The sequence below is a fragment of the Falco cherrug genome, chromosome Z (genome assembly GCF_023634085.1).
Source record: "Falco cherrug isolate bFalChe1 chromosome Z, bFalChe1.pri, whole genome shotgun sequence".
NCBI classification, from domain to species: Eukaryota; Metazoa; Chordata; class Aves; order Falconiformes; family Falconidae; genus Falco; species Falco cherrug.
In genome coordinates, this window is record NC_073720.1 from 16,698,841 (window position 1) to 16,718,397 (window position 19,557).

A 19,557-nucleotide genomic window follows, 5' to 3' on the forward strand; every position below is an offset into this window, starting at 1 on the left:
GAAGAAAAAAGTAAATTAAAATACTTTTTTCAAAGTAGACTGGAAGCTGAGGACAGAGCTTCGTGAGGAGCTAAGGGTTTATGCAGAGAAAGACTGGCAAAAACCTTACATTAGCCTGAATTAGATTTAGACACTAAACCCAAAACTTTCACAGAGTCATGATCTGCAGAGTACGTACCCAGCTCTTCATGACTTTCCTTTCAAAGTGTTACATGAGTTATTCTTACCAAAGTAAACCCTCCTGCTGGCTGAGCTGTATGAGTGAATAATGGGCTTGCAAGATCAGGCCTATGTCAATGGAACTCGAAGAAATATTTCATCATTAAACTTCTGTCAAGGCATTTTGCAACCTGGTCTGGAATTAAATGAGGTCTGAGACTGCTTTTCAGTCTTCAGTGTAGACTTAGGAACAGGATCAGGCTGAATGGTGGGGTAGGACTAAAGCTCTAGTTACCTTTTAGATAATTTTTGCAGTAGCTTTGCTAAGTTTTAGGTTCCTGCACTTATGAAGGGTTCTCTATCATTCTTTCTGCTGCATATTGCTTTTAGGTCCACATTCTCAGAACTGCTTCTGCTTCTGACTTCTGTAGAAGCAATCAGGTAGTGACAATTTTTAATGGTTCTTAGCCAAAGGCAGGCTGTTCCTAGACATCTGCAGAGCTACTAAGGGAGCAGCAAGGTAGGAAGTTGAACATTCATAGGGAGGCAGTTGAAAGGAAAAATAAATGCTTCCTGCCTAAATACTAGGCTCTCAGTAAAAATTCAGCGTGGGTTGTTGAAAGCTAAAATTGTTGCTGTGAATGTGAATGAGAATTTAGTAGGGTCATATGGGAGTCCCACCCGGCACTCCCCATTTAGAGGCCAAATTAGGGAACAGACCTTGTGTTGCCCATTTAGTGTATTTGTGATGTTGTTCTGTATTTTCTCCGTGAGTAAAGAAGACATTCCATCTTTGGTGGCTGCCAAATGGTCTTGTAATGAGTAGTGGATATCTGTGTTGTAAAACAGCTTTAGATCATGAAGATGATCTTGACAACTTTACCATTCACAGACTGAAAAGAAGAAAGTGATGAGTGTCTCTTCATTCTTCTCTGATATAGTATCATCACAGATACACTGTAGCTGCAATATAAGCATATCTCAATGGAGTTTGAAAGCTTGCCACGAAGAAGTCAATCAACTATTGCAGGGTAACCAGAAGGAATGAGTCTACCTGTTCTAAAATGTAATTAGAAAGCAGAGATAACACCAGCCATAGTGACCCTGTAATTCTAAAGAATTATTTATAGATGTAGATTATGACCTTGTTTTACCGTCTCTCTTAAGTCATAATGCCATCAGAGCACAGTCTCAGTACATTAAAGCTTGCTCTTACATAAGTAGTCCAGAACCAAGCACCTTTGGAATTAATCAATAACGGTGGGGCCAGTTTAGGCTCCTTTTTCAGGTTCTTATATTATTTAAAAAAAATTTCCAGATTAAACTTAACTTTGGGATCAGGTCAGGACCTGCGATCAGATTTTTTGCATCACCCATGTTTAATGAAACTTAGTATAGTTTATAAATGAGTGCTCTCCTAATGACCTGCCTGCTCTGGTTTACCTTATGAAATCTGAACAAATCAGACACAATGTAGTCAAGGCATAAGTGTAATCCTTCAGTGTGAATCATCCTCCATTTTCCATTCCATCTATTTACACACGCTCCCTTCTAAAAGAAGCAAGCAAACAAGCTGCAGTTTAGAATCATTACCTCAATGCTAATAAAAGTCCTGTTGTACTGCATGTGCAACCCGTAAATATTGGTCAGCTAAGTGTTCACCATCTGTTCTGTTACCCTCACAGTAAATAATCACTGTTGCAGCATTTAAATCAAAAACATGTTTAGAAATCTCTGTGCTCATTATCAGACAGAGTTCAGTTCAGCTCATCACAATGTTTCAAAATAGATCTTCATCATTTTCCACCCGGGAACATTACAAGCAAGTAACAAAACAGGTGTGTACACACTTGGGGCATCCGAGAACATTTTTAAACCTCAAGAGTATTTCTGCTTACACTAGTTAGACTTTCTGCAGTATTTCATACAACCAGTAATGATGAACTGTTTGGTAATTGTGCTAGTGCCAGAAAGAAAAGCAGCAGCCTTTCTATGTATTGCACAGGGACTCCGTTCAGGTGTAGTCAGCTCAACATGAGAGCCATGCAGTTTACACTGGGTGCATTTGGTGGTTTAGTATAGGTATTAGCTCAGTCACTGCCATCCTAGTATGGCTTCATTATCTCGTTTGAACAGTCTTGCCAGTGACTGGATATCTAACCTTATACTGGGGAAGACAGAAATTATTTCCTTAAACCCGCTTCCAACTTTCCAGTAACTTTGATTTTTGGCCAGTTTGAAATGTTAGGAATATGTAACTGGAAATGGATGGTTAAGATTATAAAATGATTGTCCTTTCAGTGCTGCAGTGTTTTTAGCGAACTAGTCTCAGTGTTTACAAAAGACTCCCAAAATTAAACCTACAAAGCTTTAAGTGAATTGCACCATTTTTATAATTCTCTGAGGAGGAAAATGATTTTGCAAGGTTCTTGGCACAATTTTCTTTGAAATTGTTAAAGCTTTTTATTTACCAAACAGTGTATATTGTTAAAAGTAAAACTTCCCCTGTGCTCTAAATTTTGGCCCAGTTAATTTTTCAGGAGTGCTGAAAACAAGGCTTTAGTTAGCAACTTTATCAGTTAACCCAGTCACTCATTCCAGTGCTTATCTGATATCATGCACATGCAGGCACTTGGGGATGTCAGAAAAAGGCCGGCTTGTCAGTGGGACAGTTGAGAGGGCCTTGGTGGCAGGGGGGTGAAAAGACACCACAGAAATGGATGGCATTTAATGGAAATTGATACAAATCCAAAAGGGATTTTCTGGCCACAGTAGCCTAGGACAGGCATTGATTTCTCTTGTATTTCTCCCTGATCTTCTCTGGTGTGTCACCCACAGGAACAGGGAGGAAGCCAGCGGTCCCTTGCAGTGTGATTGCAGGGTCTGGTGCTTCCCTGGGGAGGTGCTGACTGAGCTGAGAATAAAACCATGCTGATGCTGTCGGCACAGGAGCAGCCGACTCAAGCCAGCATGGGGCTCTTGGCCAAGGTGCTCATTAAGCTCTTCTGCTGTCTTCAGCAACAAAGATTTAGTGAGCAATCTGCTCTCCATACTTGCCTCTAATTTTTCTGTTTTCTGTTTAATGGAAAGAGGGTGTGTGTATATATGAGTGTAGCTGAGGGGATGACATTGGTGTTAGAGAGAGTGGACCGAAAATTGTACATGCTTGCCTGTAACGGGAACTGGGAAGAGTAATGGATGAAAGCTTTCTGGTGTACGGCCAGAGCAGAGGAAACCAATGCTGATTTGTCTTGGGGACAAAAAGGGAAGACATCTTGTTTCCTTAGGGTGAGCCTGTCATCGCAGACCTCTTCCGCAGAAAGAGGCTTGTGCTGCTCCGGTTCATGCAACACTCAATCATTAGCAGTAACTGTTGTGCGAGCACTTCAGTCTGTGCCTGGTGGACTCTGTGGCCAGTCAGGCCAGGCTTATCCTGTGGCTTTAGATGCTGTGGCTGGTTGTCTCAAACAATTAAATAACAATACCCAAGGGTTTAGGGAGAAATTAAAAAATAAGCTGAATCCAAAGAACTGAGGTAATCTGTTTCAAGTACTCCTGCTTAGTAATGAACATGGAAAAGAAAAAATAAAATCAGAAAATAAACTTGGAAATACAGACCAAATTGGGAAGAACGAAGGCTATTAAAAAAAACCCCAACATTTGGGGAAGAGCTGGGCTTTCATTTTACTCTTGAGCTTATTTCATTTGCATTTGCAAAGGGGTCTGTAACGCTTCTTGTGCTCAGTTTAGTCTTTCATGGCACCATTTGTAGTTCAGAATTCTTACTCACCTCATTTTTTTCCCTAAACTAAGATGTACCATTCATGTAGTTCTAAAACTGTTGTGTCAGCAAAAAAATCTGTAGCTTTCACCAATGCAAGGAAGTCTGATATTAAAAACATGCATCGCTTTGCTATCTTAAGATGAACCCATTAGCATGTGGCTGAAGAGTAAGTTCGAGAGAGAAATCGTGTGAAGAGGATGGAGTGACTACCTGGTGCCAAGAAGATATTTTATGCTTGCTCAAGCAGTTCTGATGAGTTGATAGCTGAAATGTTTATGCTTTTATTCACATAGATAGCATACTAAAGACGTCTATTTTAAACAACAGATAATCCAAGTGGTGCATTTAGTTTGTGATGTAACTGTGGCTGGTGTTCTAGGACTTGCAGGATTTGCTCCTTCTCTTAAAGACTTCTAGCTGGGTCCTGCAAAGCTAAGCCCTTAGCTTCTTTCCAACCTGAAAACAAAGGCAGAAAACAAAAACCAGGAAGACATGTACTGGCTGTAAATTTTCTGTTCCTGCTGATAGAGAATACAAATGTAAAACATTGTAGTGATCTTCACTCTACGGCTAAAGTGTGTAAAGTCACCAAGAGTTCTGTTTAATAAATAGAAAATCGGGGTCTCAGGAATGTCCAAGTGTGTAACTCAGTAATAACAAGGGATTTGGTGAAGCCCAGTTCCAAATTGCTATTTAATTTGATGCAAGAATTGAAGTGCCATCAGCATCCTTACTGGGAGATTCTTCAGACTTCATTTCTTAATTTTTCTTATGTCACCTCCTTCAAACTGCCATACTCACTACCTTTGATTGCTCATTTTCCCCAGCACCATCCTTGCTTTTCTCTGGAAAAAAAGGGAATAGTCTTATCACTATGTTATTGTTTACGAAAAGAAAACTACATTTTGTCCCCTGCCTGGGTCACTTAGTACCCCCAGCATCAGATCTTGGCTTCCTATTGAGACCAGAGGTTTATGTGTCCAGTCTTACATTCTTAGCCTTCTTCCTCACTTTATTTTAATTCTAGACTGTGTAATGGACTTTTTAATGTAGAAACTGCGTAAAAAGAGCCTAGATAGTCCTTGCAGCCTCTGGGCATTTTTACCTTTCTGTGGAGGGGTATTTATTTTGATGTAGCTTATGACATATTCAGAAGGGACTGTAAACCAGAGTAGTCAAAATAAAACAAACAGAAAAGCAACGCTGAAATATTTATTTGGCATATGTTTATCCTATCCTTAACCACTTTCTTCCTTTCTTACAAATCCTCTGCCCCGGTAATTGTAGGTTAGTAGGCCATTATAATAATTCCTAGTTGTATGTAACTGTTCATACTGTTCCAAAACCACAAGAGGTTGGTACAGCTTCTTGCATTTACTGCAACTGGGGGAATCTTTTGTTGATGAGCTTCCCATGTAAACAAGTTCCAAGTGTCTTTGTAGAAAAGCTAGTTGAAAAATTGTGATATGTAAACTTTTCAGTCTTTTTCTCCGAAGGAGTGACATTTTACCAAGTCACTGGTAGATTATCTAGCTAATAGTATGACAGATCTTCAGTTTTATCATTTATGTCTGTTCATTGCCGTTAGCATTTGTCAATGACTGTCCAACAGTGACCACCGAGTGCCATCTCTGTTTGGGATTGCTCATGACATCCTAGCTTCTTGGTACCTTGGGTCTGGGTCTTGCTCTGGGTCTGTTTGAGTTTGATCTCCCCTGTGACACAGAGGTACAGCCATTTTTTATTCTGTCCCATTCAGAGACTTATCGCCAAAATTCTAAGGAGTGGATATGTATTAACAGTGATAGCACGCTCAGAGCAGGGAAAGGGAAAGTCACTCAGTCCATTCCCAGTTTATTTCGTTCATGAAAGATATTTGCCTGAACTGTTCTTCAATGCTCCAGCAATGCTAATAGCAAAACTGCCCCAGACAACTGATCGATAGTGGTTAGTACTAGGATGTTTATTATAATGCCTTCTCAGATATCCCTTGTGGCATTCTTTCTCCTATTGACCTTCCTAGCAACAGCCTAGATGCTGGATGATTGTTATTGTGTTTTCCAAAAGTTTTCTCTGATCTAAGCTGAACAGTCCCAGGGTCTTTCAATCACTTCTTCCAGGTCATGTTTTTAAGATGTCTCTTCTTTAGCATTGCAGATCTCCTCTGGACTTTTCCTTTGCCCCATCTATCTCTGTAAGCGCTTGAGCCAGTGTTCCGGCTGAGGCCTTACCACAATGGAAAGACTACTTTGTGTCTTTAGGCTAAACTGCTCTTTAAAGGCCTCAAACTGGAATCGTCTTCTCTTAGCAGAACACTTTTGGCCAATGTGCAGCTTGTGATCTGCCACTTGTTGCTCACTGTCCTGTATTTTCCAAGTGGATAATCCCTCCCTAAGACCATTGCCACTCCCTTGTCCATTGTATTGGTTTTTATACCATTACTCCAAATTGGCAAGATTATATTGAATTCAATAGCATCCATCAAGCTTGATCTTAACTACAAATTTAAAAAACAGTTTCTTTCATCTTTCAGGTCAATAATTATAGTATCAGCCCCAGGACAGACTTCTTCATAAGGCTCAATCCAACCTTTCTTATTAATGGTTAGGTTTTTGATATCAGCTGTCTGTGCACATTTTCCTTAACAGTTGTGGTCCCACATTTTAATTACTTTTTTCAAACTAAGCCTGATCAAGTGGTGGTCTGTGACGAGGTCAAATCCATTAGAGCAGGCACAGCATTTTGAAACCCGGTCTGTTGGTCTGGTGGTCTGGTGGACTATAGGGCTGGAAATGAAGGTGGCAGATGACTTTGCACTGTCCCAGAGTATCACTGGGAGCAGTGTCAATTAACAGCCTTACTGAAATTAAGACAGACAGGACCTTTGTTTTTTCCCCATCTAAGGAGTCTCTAACACATCACAGAAGAAAATTAGATGGGAACTTGAATGGTCTGTCTTGGCTGTTGCTTATCTCCTTATTTCTTCCAAGTGTTTGCAAACTGTTACCTTCATGATATTTGCCAGTTTGATTTTTTTTGTTGTTTTCATTTTGTTTGTTTTTTGTTTTGTTTTTTTTTTTTTTCTTTTTTCTGGAAAGTGAAGTTAAGCTGACTAGTCTAACATTCTCTGATTGCTTTTCCCCTCTGTATTTTAAGGATAGACAAAATGTTTCCTGCTTCTGAAAAGTCATTGATCCTGAAAAGTCATTGATCCTTGCAGACTTTAAAAGATTATTGGAAAGTGTGATGAATACTCCAGACAGTTCTTCAACTTTCCTAGAACCAGATTTAAAATCCAGAGTATTTGAATTCATCTAATTTAATTAGTGACTCTCTGGTATTCATTCTGATAATGTAAACATGACTGAGCCTTTTAGAAGAATCTGAAAATAATTATTACATGCTATGATCTATGATATATTCAATATCTTCTGTCTTTCCATTAGTTAGCAAGTCAGTATTTCTCCAGCTTATCCTCTGACTCCTAATGGATTTGTAGAACCAATGTGATAGTTCTTTTTCTGCCTGCATTTGAACAGTAGTTGTACTTCATTTTGTATGTGTACCATAGTGGCTTGCCCATATTTACATTCATTTACATTCATCCCAAATAATCTTAGTTTCTATTTTTTTTGCGTGTGCAACTTTGTTTTGTTTGAAGTTAATAAATACCTTCTGCCTTACTAACAATATTTTTTTTTAATTCCTTGAAATCTATTGCTAAATTTTGCTATTTTCAATGAAAAAGAACCATGAAACTGATCTGATACTGGTTGCAGTCTAGCCAGGGATCCCCAGACTAAAACCAAAACTTATTCAGAAAATATTACAAGTAACACACAGTCTCAAAGAGCAGTTAGACCTCATGACAGTGGTGCCACAACTCTTCAGTTAAGTCTACACTGTTTATACTTTGCCCCATGCACATACATACCACTTCTGGCACAGAAAGGTGGTTGTCGTGGGCATTTGCCTTGGTTTTGTGCATGCAGCAAATATACAGTCAGTTTAATATAACCAACTTTGTTTTTTTAAATTATATTTAAATATTATATTATTATATTTATATTTTTTATATTAGGAAAATAGAAAGCACTAATTTCTTCATAAGTCAAGTGTACAAAGCTGAGAGTACATTATGAGTGAAACTGGAACAGAGAATTTATTACTCAAACTTATATTGTATTTTCAGTGCTGGCTAATCAAACTCTTAACCTCTTTTGGCTCTGAAAAGGGCAGATCATGGGTCTACGGCGGGAAAAAATAATTTCCATCTTTACACCAGCAAAGCCAAGATTTTACCTAGAAGAGTGTTCTCTTTCCATGCTATGATCCCAGCTGTCATAATTATAGTATTAGAAATTGCTGCATTTTCACTTCAGCCAGAGAATGCTTTTCCCATTGTTATGTTGGTAAATAATTCGTGTTGCTCACCAGTGAAGGCAATGGTTTATGAAAGCCACAAGGGTATAATAGCCACTCTCACTTTACCATCAAGTATGTCACAGTCCTTCCCTTTTTAGAGTAGTATAGACATTGTGTGAAGAAGCTTAAATAAGTAGGAGGGTTAAACTGCATGAGAAGTATATGAAAAAATGCAGAGGGAGCAAAAAAAGACAGACAATAAAGCAGGGTTGAAAGTTTTCTATTCCAGATTATTGCAGAGAGTTGCCTATTCTGTCAGATAAGTTCTCAAGAATAGCTCCTGGAAAGAGGAAATTTTTGACTTAAAAATGGCATTACAGTCAGTAACTGAGTGGTCTCCAAGGAGTCCCACAAGCCAAGAAGACAATTTTGTCAGACTGGTGCTCTTAAAACTTTGGGTGAATGTGGAGCATTGTGGTTTTATCTGCCTCTGATGCAATACTTACTTGTGCGGATCTCCCAGATGTACAGCATTGCAAGTGGAAATTGTAGGGTTTCATCAGATGTGATTAATTCTTCTGGGCTTTCTTGTCTAACCACATGGAGGTTATTACCCATGTACCCCTTTTTTCAGGAACCATCTACATATAATCTTTTATATTGAATAATAAGAAAAAAGAGCATAGCCTCATAGTGCTTTTCTTTTTTCTTTTTCTTCTTACAAATACAAGATATTTGATAATTTATTTCTAAGTAAATTACATTTGCATGTACTGCTCCTTAGTATTAAGTCCTAAGGGCTTGTGACCAGCTGTTTGTAGATTGTGTTTCCACAGGATGCAGAGAAGCAAAGAGGCATGGCAGATTTTTAATTTTAGTGCTTAAAGTAATACCATCCCACAGTAGATTACTTTAAGCTAGTGTGGGATGGTAGCTCTGAGAGTGAAGAAAGAAAGGTCACTGATGATGATTCCACATCCTCAAACTCTTCCCAGTAGAAGCCCTTGACACCTCCTTGCTCCCACTTACCTTTGTCCACCTCTATTTTAAATGAGTTATTCCAGAAGAGACCAGGGAAAACATGACTGTGAAGATACAGATGTAAATGGAAAAGAAAACATGTTATGTTTTTTTGATGAATAAGTTACTAGGAGTGACTTGAAAACTGGAGGCTATGTGAAATTCATGTGTCCAAAGAAAATGTGTGGCAGATGCCTCAACACCATAGCATGGATAGTTGTGCATCACTTATTTTGGTGCTGGAAACTGCACCAAATATAACCGTGATTTGGTATGAGATCCTCCACAAAGCACATTTAATTTGAAACCTTGAAGTCATCTTGAAAGACTTGGCTCATGTTTAACAGCTCAAAAAACTCCAGCTGATCATTACTGTGAAACAAATACTTAAGATGGTTCTATATATAATCCTGGTTGTCAAGCGTCCTGGGACAAGAAGGAAGAGAACATTGTCAGACTGCCATCTGAAAAATACATATAACTTCTCCCTACCAAGTGCCCTTGCATTGCAATTGTCTTTTCTCACTGAATGCCAAATTTAGATTGTTTTGTGCTCCACTTATGTCCCTTCAGGGAGTGATGGTCATTAAAGAACTCCAGTCTTCTTTTCCAAAATACTTCTGACTTGCGTAAAAACATTTGTCCTGGCAAGGATGACAGTGTTTTCAGACATTTTTCATGGTTTTCTGTCTTTTCTTACAAAAGCAGATTGTTTTGCATTCACTGAAGTGCATTCACTGGGTCAAGTGCATGACCGTATCTTCAACACCTACTTGATTATTGCTTTTATCATCAGCTAGATGAGAAAAGAAAAAAGCCCTACATTTTTTTCTGTGTCAGGGTGATATTACAAATAATTAAAAATGTCTACTACATTTCTTACACAAGCCATATCAGATTCTAGGAGTCAAATTCTGGTTTTCTTTGCTAATCTTCTGGATTCAGTGCAAAATTAAGCAAATGAACCACCTTTCCAGAGGATATTTAGGATGTCCAAGAAGTACTGGACTATTGTGCCTTAGCAGCTTCTTTCTGTTTTATAAATAGATTAATCCATAGTCTGCTGTGCAGTTTAGAGTGTTCCCTTCCTATCCTAGCACATTCCTCCTCTTCCTGAACTGGTACCACCTGAGACAGCCTTTCAGCTGACTGTGATTAAGAAACAAGTAGTTATGTATAGATTTTTCTTCGCAGTTTAGCTGAACCTGTATGCTTTTGGATTATGGGATTTTACTGGCAAAACCATTTAGAGGTGTACACAGAAAATGCATGGTAAAAATTCTTTAGCTCCTTTCCAAGCAGAGAACAGATAGACCAACATGTGCTTTGAGTGGGCATGATCTGTGTTTTCAAACACATCACATGCTTGGTCACTCGTCCAATGGATCAAAACTTGGTAGCACAGCTGAGGTCTCAGGTATGTGAAAACTCTTGATCAACTAAGCAAGTATTTCAATTCAGTGAATATCAAGTAAGTTCAGTGAGTATGATCTGTTCACAGATGTATGGTAAGCAGAGAAGGAGCTTAAGACTTGTGGAATTACTTATTCCTAGCAAATTCATCAATCAGTATGAGACGTAGTCCACTTGCAACCAGAAAGAGCACTGTCTTTGGTAAAGAAAAGATACTGAATTGTACATATCCTGTTATTACATCTATCTCCTTCTTTCTAAGGTACTTCCTGTAACTTGCTTTAAAATTTTAGAGCACAGGTCTCCTCCTCCTAATACGTATTTCTCGAGGTCTTTTTCTCCTTTTGTTCGTAAATATTTACAGAATAATTCTATATACGTGTAAAGGGTTGTTGATTCATTGATTGTTGTTAGAACAAAACAAAATTCTCTTCGAACATACTAAACCTTAGAAGAAGTCCCATATTTAATTTATGTGAAAGCCAGTGCCAATTTAGGGCCTCTTTCAAGGTGTACTGAGGTTAAATAGAGACAAAGTAAATTTGGACCAGACCTACATTCCCTAAATGGACCCTCTACCTTTATGGCAATCCTTAAGATTAATCATAGCAGCTCTGTTTACATTGATGGGCTGGAGCAGTCCAAAGGTTCAACTGGAGACTAAATTCAATGCCTATCATAGTATTTGTCAGTAGGAGCAAGTCTAGGAAGTAGGATTTGTCTCAATGAATTCAGAAAGTCTATGAAAAAGTCTGATTAGGTGAATGAGAAGGCCAAACTCCTTAAAAAATGAGTACTGTAGGTATTACATACACAAAATAATGTGCAGGTATTCAGATGATCATTTCAGAACTACATCAGTCTCCATTGAAATGGCTTTTTTTCTGATGTCAGTGTGTTTTGGTGAGTCTACTGTTTTATAAAACTAACATAGTTTCAAGTATGAAGCTGGGTTTCAAAGTAGTTAACTGCTATTTTCTGCTTATCTACTATGTCTGATGTTGATCATAGCATGTTCCCAAATATACAGGACAGCTTTCTCCACAGCAGTGCATTAGTGCTCCTTCAGGGATCAAAGGGATCCTCTTCAGTGTGCACTGGTGAGGCTTTCCTTTGCCTTTGAGGCTTTGACTTGCACCTGCAAGTGCCCCTTGGCTGTGGACACAACAATTCAAACATGCTCCTGAATCCTCCTTGCTTTAAGCACACCGCACATGTGGATGCCTGGGCCATAAATGCAGCTTCTCTGGTTCTGACAGGCTCTGGGGCACCAGGTCAAAGATCAGAATCTGAGAATAGGTTTCTCAGTGGCAAGCAGCATTATGATTTGAAAAGGCAAGCAAGAGACGGTGCTGGCACATCTGACCTTCCTGCACTGAAATCATGGTCCCAGCATACAGATGTGCCCATAGGGTAATTAGTTTTCCTGTCTTGCCTGCTTGGAGGCAGAAGGCACACAAACAGGGGGAGAACCCTGGCTCCCACTCTGGGGCTGTAAAACAGCCTATGTAGCTATTTCATGAGCAAGTCATATAGCACCTAATTCACAAATGTGAAAAAAGTGTAGAAGTTCAGGGAATGGAGAAAGCTTTTAGGAAGGGAAAGCAGCAAAGATAGATCACATAACAGCCTAAATATGTGACATATCCTTAGATAAAGGTGAAACTACAGCCAATGACTGCGGCTGGAGCCTGCCAGGGAGTAGGTGCCATGACTAGCAGATATGCTTCCTCTGCTTGGTGTCTCGGTAGTGCTGACGGTTGAGACCAGAAGTGCTCAAAAGGACCAAGAGAAATCGGTCAGTAAGACCAAAGAAATCATATTTCATTGCTCAGAAGAGTGCTTATTGGTGCTTATTTTCTGTAAGAAAAAAAGCTGTTAGAATCATGTTTTCAGCTCTGAACACTTCAGACTTCCACATTAGCAAGTGCAAGTGATGATTACCCCTGGATCAACAGAGCACTCAGACACATCTTAATCTCAGTTCTTAACGCAGTTGAGTTTAATACCACCTAAATAAATTCAGTAAGTACTTTTTTAAAATGTGTCTTTGTATGGCATACACAGTGCATCCTGAATTATGTTTTTCATGGAATTTAGAAGTATGAATTTAGATGTTCAGAATTCAGATATTTAGACTTTAGAATATCAGTCACTGGAGCTCTTTAAATATTCAGCAATTTACAGTAAGTTACCTAAATGTCCTTGCTTGCTCTTACAGTTAGTTGTGCCAGGGGTTTCATATTCTAAAAACTAAAAAAGAAATTGTTTTTAAGGTAAACAGAATCCTTGTACCAGTTAGAGTAACGAGACCCAGCTTTTTATAGGAACTGTTAGTTTATTTTTTTATACATAAAAATGTGAAAAACTAGTAGGAAAATGTCTGTCTATTAAACAAATGTGATCTTGGTATTATGTATATATATTATATATATATATATATAATAGATTTCAAAATTATTATCACACTGGTTACAGATGAAGACTACTTCGATTACTTCATGTCCTAAGCTATTGGATAAGCATTAAAATACTCAGCTATGGTTATATCTGGTAACAATTTTTCAATCCCTGTTATTTTGTTAAGAGCACTATGAAAATATTAAATAATTTTGAAAAAAGGCTTGAAACTACACAATTAGTGTTAGTTATACCACTTGCTTTGTTGAATTGAAAATTTTATCCAACAGTATATGCCCATTGGGACCTCACTGAATATTTTTTTTTATTGATAAGTAGTTGGGAGTGCAGACCTTGGACATGGATGAAACCTTTTTTCATCCAAGAATCTCAAGTACTGTTAAATGAAATTACACCTCTGAACAAAGTATTTTTGATGCAGATGGTAACATTCCCATGTTACAGGTTGATAAGATGACCTTTCTGTAGATATAAGTAGTCTGCTGGAAGTCACAAAGAAAATGATTAGCATGGAATCAGGAATTTAGGCCTTGGAACTATGTAAATATGCAACCATATATTCATATATTTCTATCCAAGATCTAGAGTACAAAACACCAGCCTTACTGTTATTATTATTAAAATTATTTGAAATACAGCAGAGTTTCTTGTAGATCCATTACTTACACTGCAGCAGTGCTGGTTCATTTTGCTGGGCAATGTGTACCTCAAAAACCCCCACAATCCCTGCTCTGAGAGGAGACATAATAAAAACATGTGTCTTTTGCTGTGCAATTCAAGTTTTTAAATCTCAAAAGCATACCATTTTGAACTGAATAAATATTATATGGGCAAAGTGTCACAACATGCATATGTTATATTTGCAAGGTACCTTATCTTGGAATAATCTTCTTACATTTTTTCTCCAGTGCCAGGACACCATAATGCAGAAGCAATGTACTATAAATATATCTTTTTTTTCTGGGCTCCCTTAATTCTTTTGTTTAACAAAGAGTGGTTTCCATCATTTGCAAGGTAAACAACAAAAACTCCCTGCTAATGCTATCTGATGCAGTACTGAAAAGTGAGCTGCAATATTTCAGCAGAGGGCTCTTGCTTTGTACATTTGTATTACAATCTGAAAGCATTAATGGGATCTTTACAAGGAAGAGGAAAAAAAAAAAAAGCAGTAGCTGACAACTCAAAGACATACCTTATCTGAATAGTGTTATTGTGGAGAATACACTTGTGAACAAAAGATGGAAATTACAGAAACAGGAATCAGATATCACAGGTCCAGAATGAGAATGGTGAATAGAATATGGGGCAAAAGACTCAAAGCCTGAGTGACAGCTCAAAGAGAAGATGGGATTTCATGCATTTTCTAAACATTGCTTCTTGCGCTTCCTTCAAAGAAATTTTCAAATCCCAGATGGCTTTCCTAATTAAAGAACAGTGATTGTTCTATAGATAGGAAATGTGTGTGTGAGTAGGAAGGGGCTGGATCATATTTACGCTTTTCTCACTATGATCAGTTCTATTTAAAAGTATGTGAATCTTTGGGGATGTAGACATATATTAGCTTGAAACTGAATAGTGTAAAGTTAGGCATTACAGATTTTTTCAGGGGCAGAAGGGACCAAGAGGAAGGAAAAAAAGCAAGTATGCTCGGAAATCGGTGGAGGTCTTGCAAACTGATGGCATAACAACTCTTGTCTGATATTATAGTCCAGTACAGAGGCTTTGAAACCTGTTTTCTTCTCTTGCTTCATTTCAAGGTTTAGTCCCTTGAAATGATACTCCCTTGGAGCAGGGACAGAAATGTTTTGGGGCAGTTTGATATTGAGCTGCTTTTCATTTGACAAAACCTTCTAGGTCAGTCGTCTCTGAAAGTGCAATGTGTTTTGCACAGGACGTACAAAAAAAATCTTTGTCACTCCAATTATTGTTAAATTGGACTATTTATTCAGATTTACACAATATCACAGTCAAGTGATGACTGTTAGGTCATGGAAGTTGAGGAAACGGACATGAGCAAGAACTACATGAGCAAGACATACAGGATTTGTACCTAATGAAGTGGTATTGCATCATAATGGAAAAAAAGTAGTGGAACAGATGAAATCCTTTTTGTGTCACAATATTTTGTTGCACTTTGTCATCTATGTCCTCCCATGAGACTCAGAATACCTAAAAAATTATGTCCCAAGACATCTGCAGACTTAAAAAAAAAGGGCAGACAATGAGGCAGAAGAAACAAACTTTTCAAGATGGCAGGTTCTGGTATAAGTAGTAGCAAGACAACAGATAATAAACTAGTTGTAGAAAGAGAGTAAAACGGTACGGAGGAATAACAAAATGTAGGACACAACACAACAAATCTATTTGAGTGGCTTAAACCTATTGCAAATAATGCTAAATGGAAAGTGAAATTCTCTGATCTAGGGGAAGACACGGTTACATTTGTTTTTGTTAAAACCGGCATGTTAAAATGGACAGTGACATTCCTCATGTGCTGCTATCTGGTGAACTGGAGAAAACACTAGGAGGACATTTGTGGTTGAGACAGTGGGAGGAAAATTATGGGTGTAGGGGTGAACAAATGCTGAGGGAGAGTTTTAGAATCAGAAAGGCATATAGGAAAAATATACAAGCTTAAGGGTGATGCAAAAATCATGCCCGGCTGAAACAAATGCTTGGCTTTCACAGCCAGCATTCATTAAAAGGGTTTGTTAGAAGAGTATATGGCAATGAATCTGAAAAAGGGAGCGTAACAAAGGGAAAGAGTTGAAGAAGGTTGTCTCATATATTATTATATTGTTTTTCTATTTTCAGAGCTGCTCTGAAAATGTTTTCCTTAGTTATCTTTTTATTTCTCTTCTTAGCTCTTTGAAAAAATTCTAGTTTTCTTTGTCTTGTAATGCATTTGGAGTGATGTTATATATGGAACATGTTATTTCACAAAAGATACAATGCATATTTATAATTTCTTTGATGAAACAGGGCCAAATTCCGCCAGTATATAAACAGGTGCAACTCAGTTTGAGATCTACAATATTCATACTCGTTTATATAAAGACTGAAATTGGTCCAGAGCATATCTGTAAAAATTTATGCCTCTTCTTGTGGACCCAGTCCTCATGCATCATTGACTAATACGTTCCTGTTTTTACAATGATTATACAAATTTCTGCTTCATTTTAACAAAAGCTTGGGGATAGCAAATAAACCATAAAGCCTAATAAAATCCAACTTTCAGGCAAACCCTCTTGTATATAAAATTGAAGAGTACAAAGTGCCAAGGGCTTGTATTAGTACCATCCATTTTGCTAGCATTTTTCCAATTTATCTTGCGTTACGAACCCTCAGAGTACTATGTCTATTGTAAATATTTAAGCATTACTGTTGACATAAAGATAATACTGACAAATTGAGTTAACATTTCTGCTGAGGATTACTGACCATGTGTAGTGTAGAACAACTTTAACACCCACACCAAGCCCTGTGTTCATGCCAAACTCTGTTTAGTCTACAATACAGCAGTGTCCCTCAAATGAATTTTTAGCTTTGATTTACACAAAACATGAAACAACCTTTCTTGGATCAATTAATTGTTTGACTTTCCTAATACATTTCCATTTTAACTAGATTACGTCTGCATCATAGGGCAAGTAATGGGTGCAAGATGTTAGTGCTTTCATGAGGGTGGGTGGCTGTGTGCATGGTGCCCTTGTTCTTGCTTCAGGTTAGTATCTTCTGTGTTTTCAATATCAGCCTATAGTGTAGATGGTTAATCATATCTACCTGCATTTTCAGTAGCATCTGGGTGTGCATAGTTTAAAACATGGAGAAGCTCTTTGATGTGTTGCTTTGTCTTCAAATTAAAAAACTCCTGTGGCATCTTCTCCCTTCTGACAAAGCAAATACAGAGCAGAAGTGAAGAATCCAGGCAGAATTTTGAAATAATTTACTCCAGCAGTGTGGTGTTTACATGCTGTAGTTTGCACTTTGTTTTTGGAACTTGCAGCCAAGAGTCTCCCAACATTGCAAGAAATTTTTTTTCTTGTCTTTGCATGTTTCATTTGCCTTCACATAGTTTGCATCCTGGACATCACCGACAGACATATTTTGATTTGAAGAGGGTTATAAGGCATTCATATATAACCTTGATTAAAAAAAAATAAATAATTGAAACCCAAGCCATTTTCAGCTTTGCAATGGTCAAGGATGGAGCATGTTAAAATTTCTCTACTTAAAGAATTGGCTAGGAACATTATGAGATGAAGTATTTCTTACGTGTAGCTGTAATTCAAGCATGAGTTAATACCAAGGCCTGTTTTCTTAATTCTGGACTGCGGAAACGCTAACAGAACCGATGTGGATCAGGATGCCATGTTGTAATTTGGTTACACAGTGTCATTCTCACTTGCCTCAGTATCAATTCCCCACATTTTTCCATTATGTTGATGAGAGATTTCCAAAATATGTTTTTACTATGAGGTAACTGAAACAATCCTTTCCTAACTGAAACAAAGATTTCCTTTCTTCAACTGACAGACAATATTTTCCACACATGCAATGTCTCCAATTATTATGCCAATAACAGTACTTCTAATAGGTAAAAGATGTTCTACAGACGGAGGTTAAACCCCTTTTCCTAGCATTACAGGTGGAGAGACCCAGGCACAAAGTAAGCAATTGACCTGCTAGGCTGCCTGCCTATCTGGCTAGTGGCGTAAAAAGGACACAGGTCTTTTCCAGCTCCTAGTCATGATCCTAAACCCAGAGAGAAGTAAATCCTAGGAAATGAAACCAGGAGAAACCTGAGCCTGAAAGCACTGTGCTTTCTTGAACATTGAATGCAAACTGAAATTCTGAAAAAAACCAGTCATCAGTAAACATGGTATCTGAGATGCTTGTCCTAGGTAAAACCATGCTGCTGCCTTTGTTAAAACAAAGTTGAAAGAGCCAACCAAACCTTTGTCACATTCAGCTGGACTCGTACATAGGACTTCTCTTCATGCAAACTTGGAAGCAGCCTTAAAACTTGAATCAGAAAGTTGTTAGCCACTGATCCAGTGAGATGAGCACTTATGGGCCCATAATGCTAGTGCTCAAGGCTTAACATAAGCTGCAAGGTGAAAATTCATTTGCCAGTCCAGAAATCAGCAGTAGCTCAGATGGACTGTGTAAAGAGCAACTGTGGCAGTTACAGCTAGCTCATGTGACTTAAACAAGTTTCTGTATATTGGATTATCCAGTAGTAGCAATGGAGATTTCACAACTTCTGACCTTAATTTTCCTGGCTACCTGATTCTTCTGGCACCTTCTGGAAATTGGAGTCCTTGTTTCAAGAAAGGTCTGTGGCTCTGGAGAAGCCTTAGCACCTGACTACAAGGACAAATGAAATTTGCTTTCAGGCCTGAAGCAAGATGAACATCATCTCTGCAGTGCAGAAAGAAGCAGTCCTGATTAGGATAATTTTACTCTAATGTTATAAAGACAGTGCTATTAAGATACCAGACGGTTTGTCAGAGCTAGTTACAATTGAGTTCATCTGGAATTCAGTTTGGAAGAGCAGTGTGTTTCTCTACACTTAGCAAAGTAATAGAGGAATATAGCTTAAAAGCAATAGAGCATCCTGCCTGTCAGAAGTAAATACCTAGAATTTAAGCATTTTAAATCCTACCTAAATCTCTGCTCAGGCAACTATTATAGCACGTGAGCTCTTTACAACCTAAACATGTGTCTGTTCTCAGTTCAGTCCTGTAGCACTGGCAAATAAGGACCTAAACAAAGATGCACTAGAAGAAATTATATATCCTTAGTCCTGCGAAAGCTCAGTGATATGGTAAGATCTAACCTCCAGTTTTTAACAGGAAATATTAAAAACTAACCCTAGTCTAAGAGATTAAATTTATAGTTTCTTTACTTCAACCATCTTTTGTTCCAGTTAATTGTCTTCTCTGCCACATCATGCATACCTGTCCCTTCTGCTCTTACTCTTCTCCCCTTCCTTTGCAATTCCATTGCCTCTCTCCCTTAAACCCATCAATTTACCCTTTCTTTTCTTCCTTTTTTTACTCACCTGGGTGGAATAAACTTCTAACCGTTCACACATGTCTCAGTTTGCAGACAAACCATGATAAAATGATCAGCAGTTGTGTACAAACCAGTCTGTAATTTCTTTATAAGATGCTCTTCTGCTATAACCTTTGCCCTTGTGACGCTAATGAAAGGTATACATATGAGCACTCAGCAAGTTGTATGATGTGATCCAAAGTGGCATCAGGCAGGATGAATTATTGGCTAATTCACCTTCTTACAGGGAAAACAGACCAGGTCATGAATACCTGTTTGGACAGCTTTGCCCAAGGACAGGTGTAGTACAGATACATGTTCCTTGGTTTTGTATT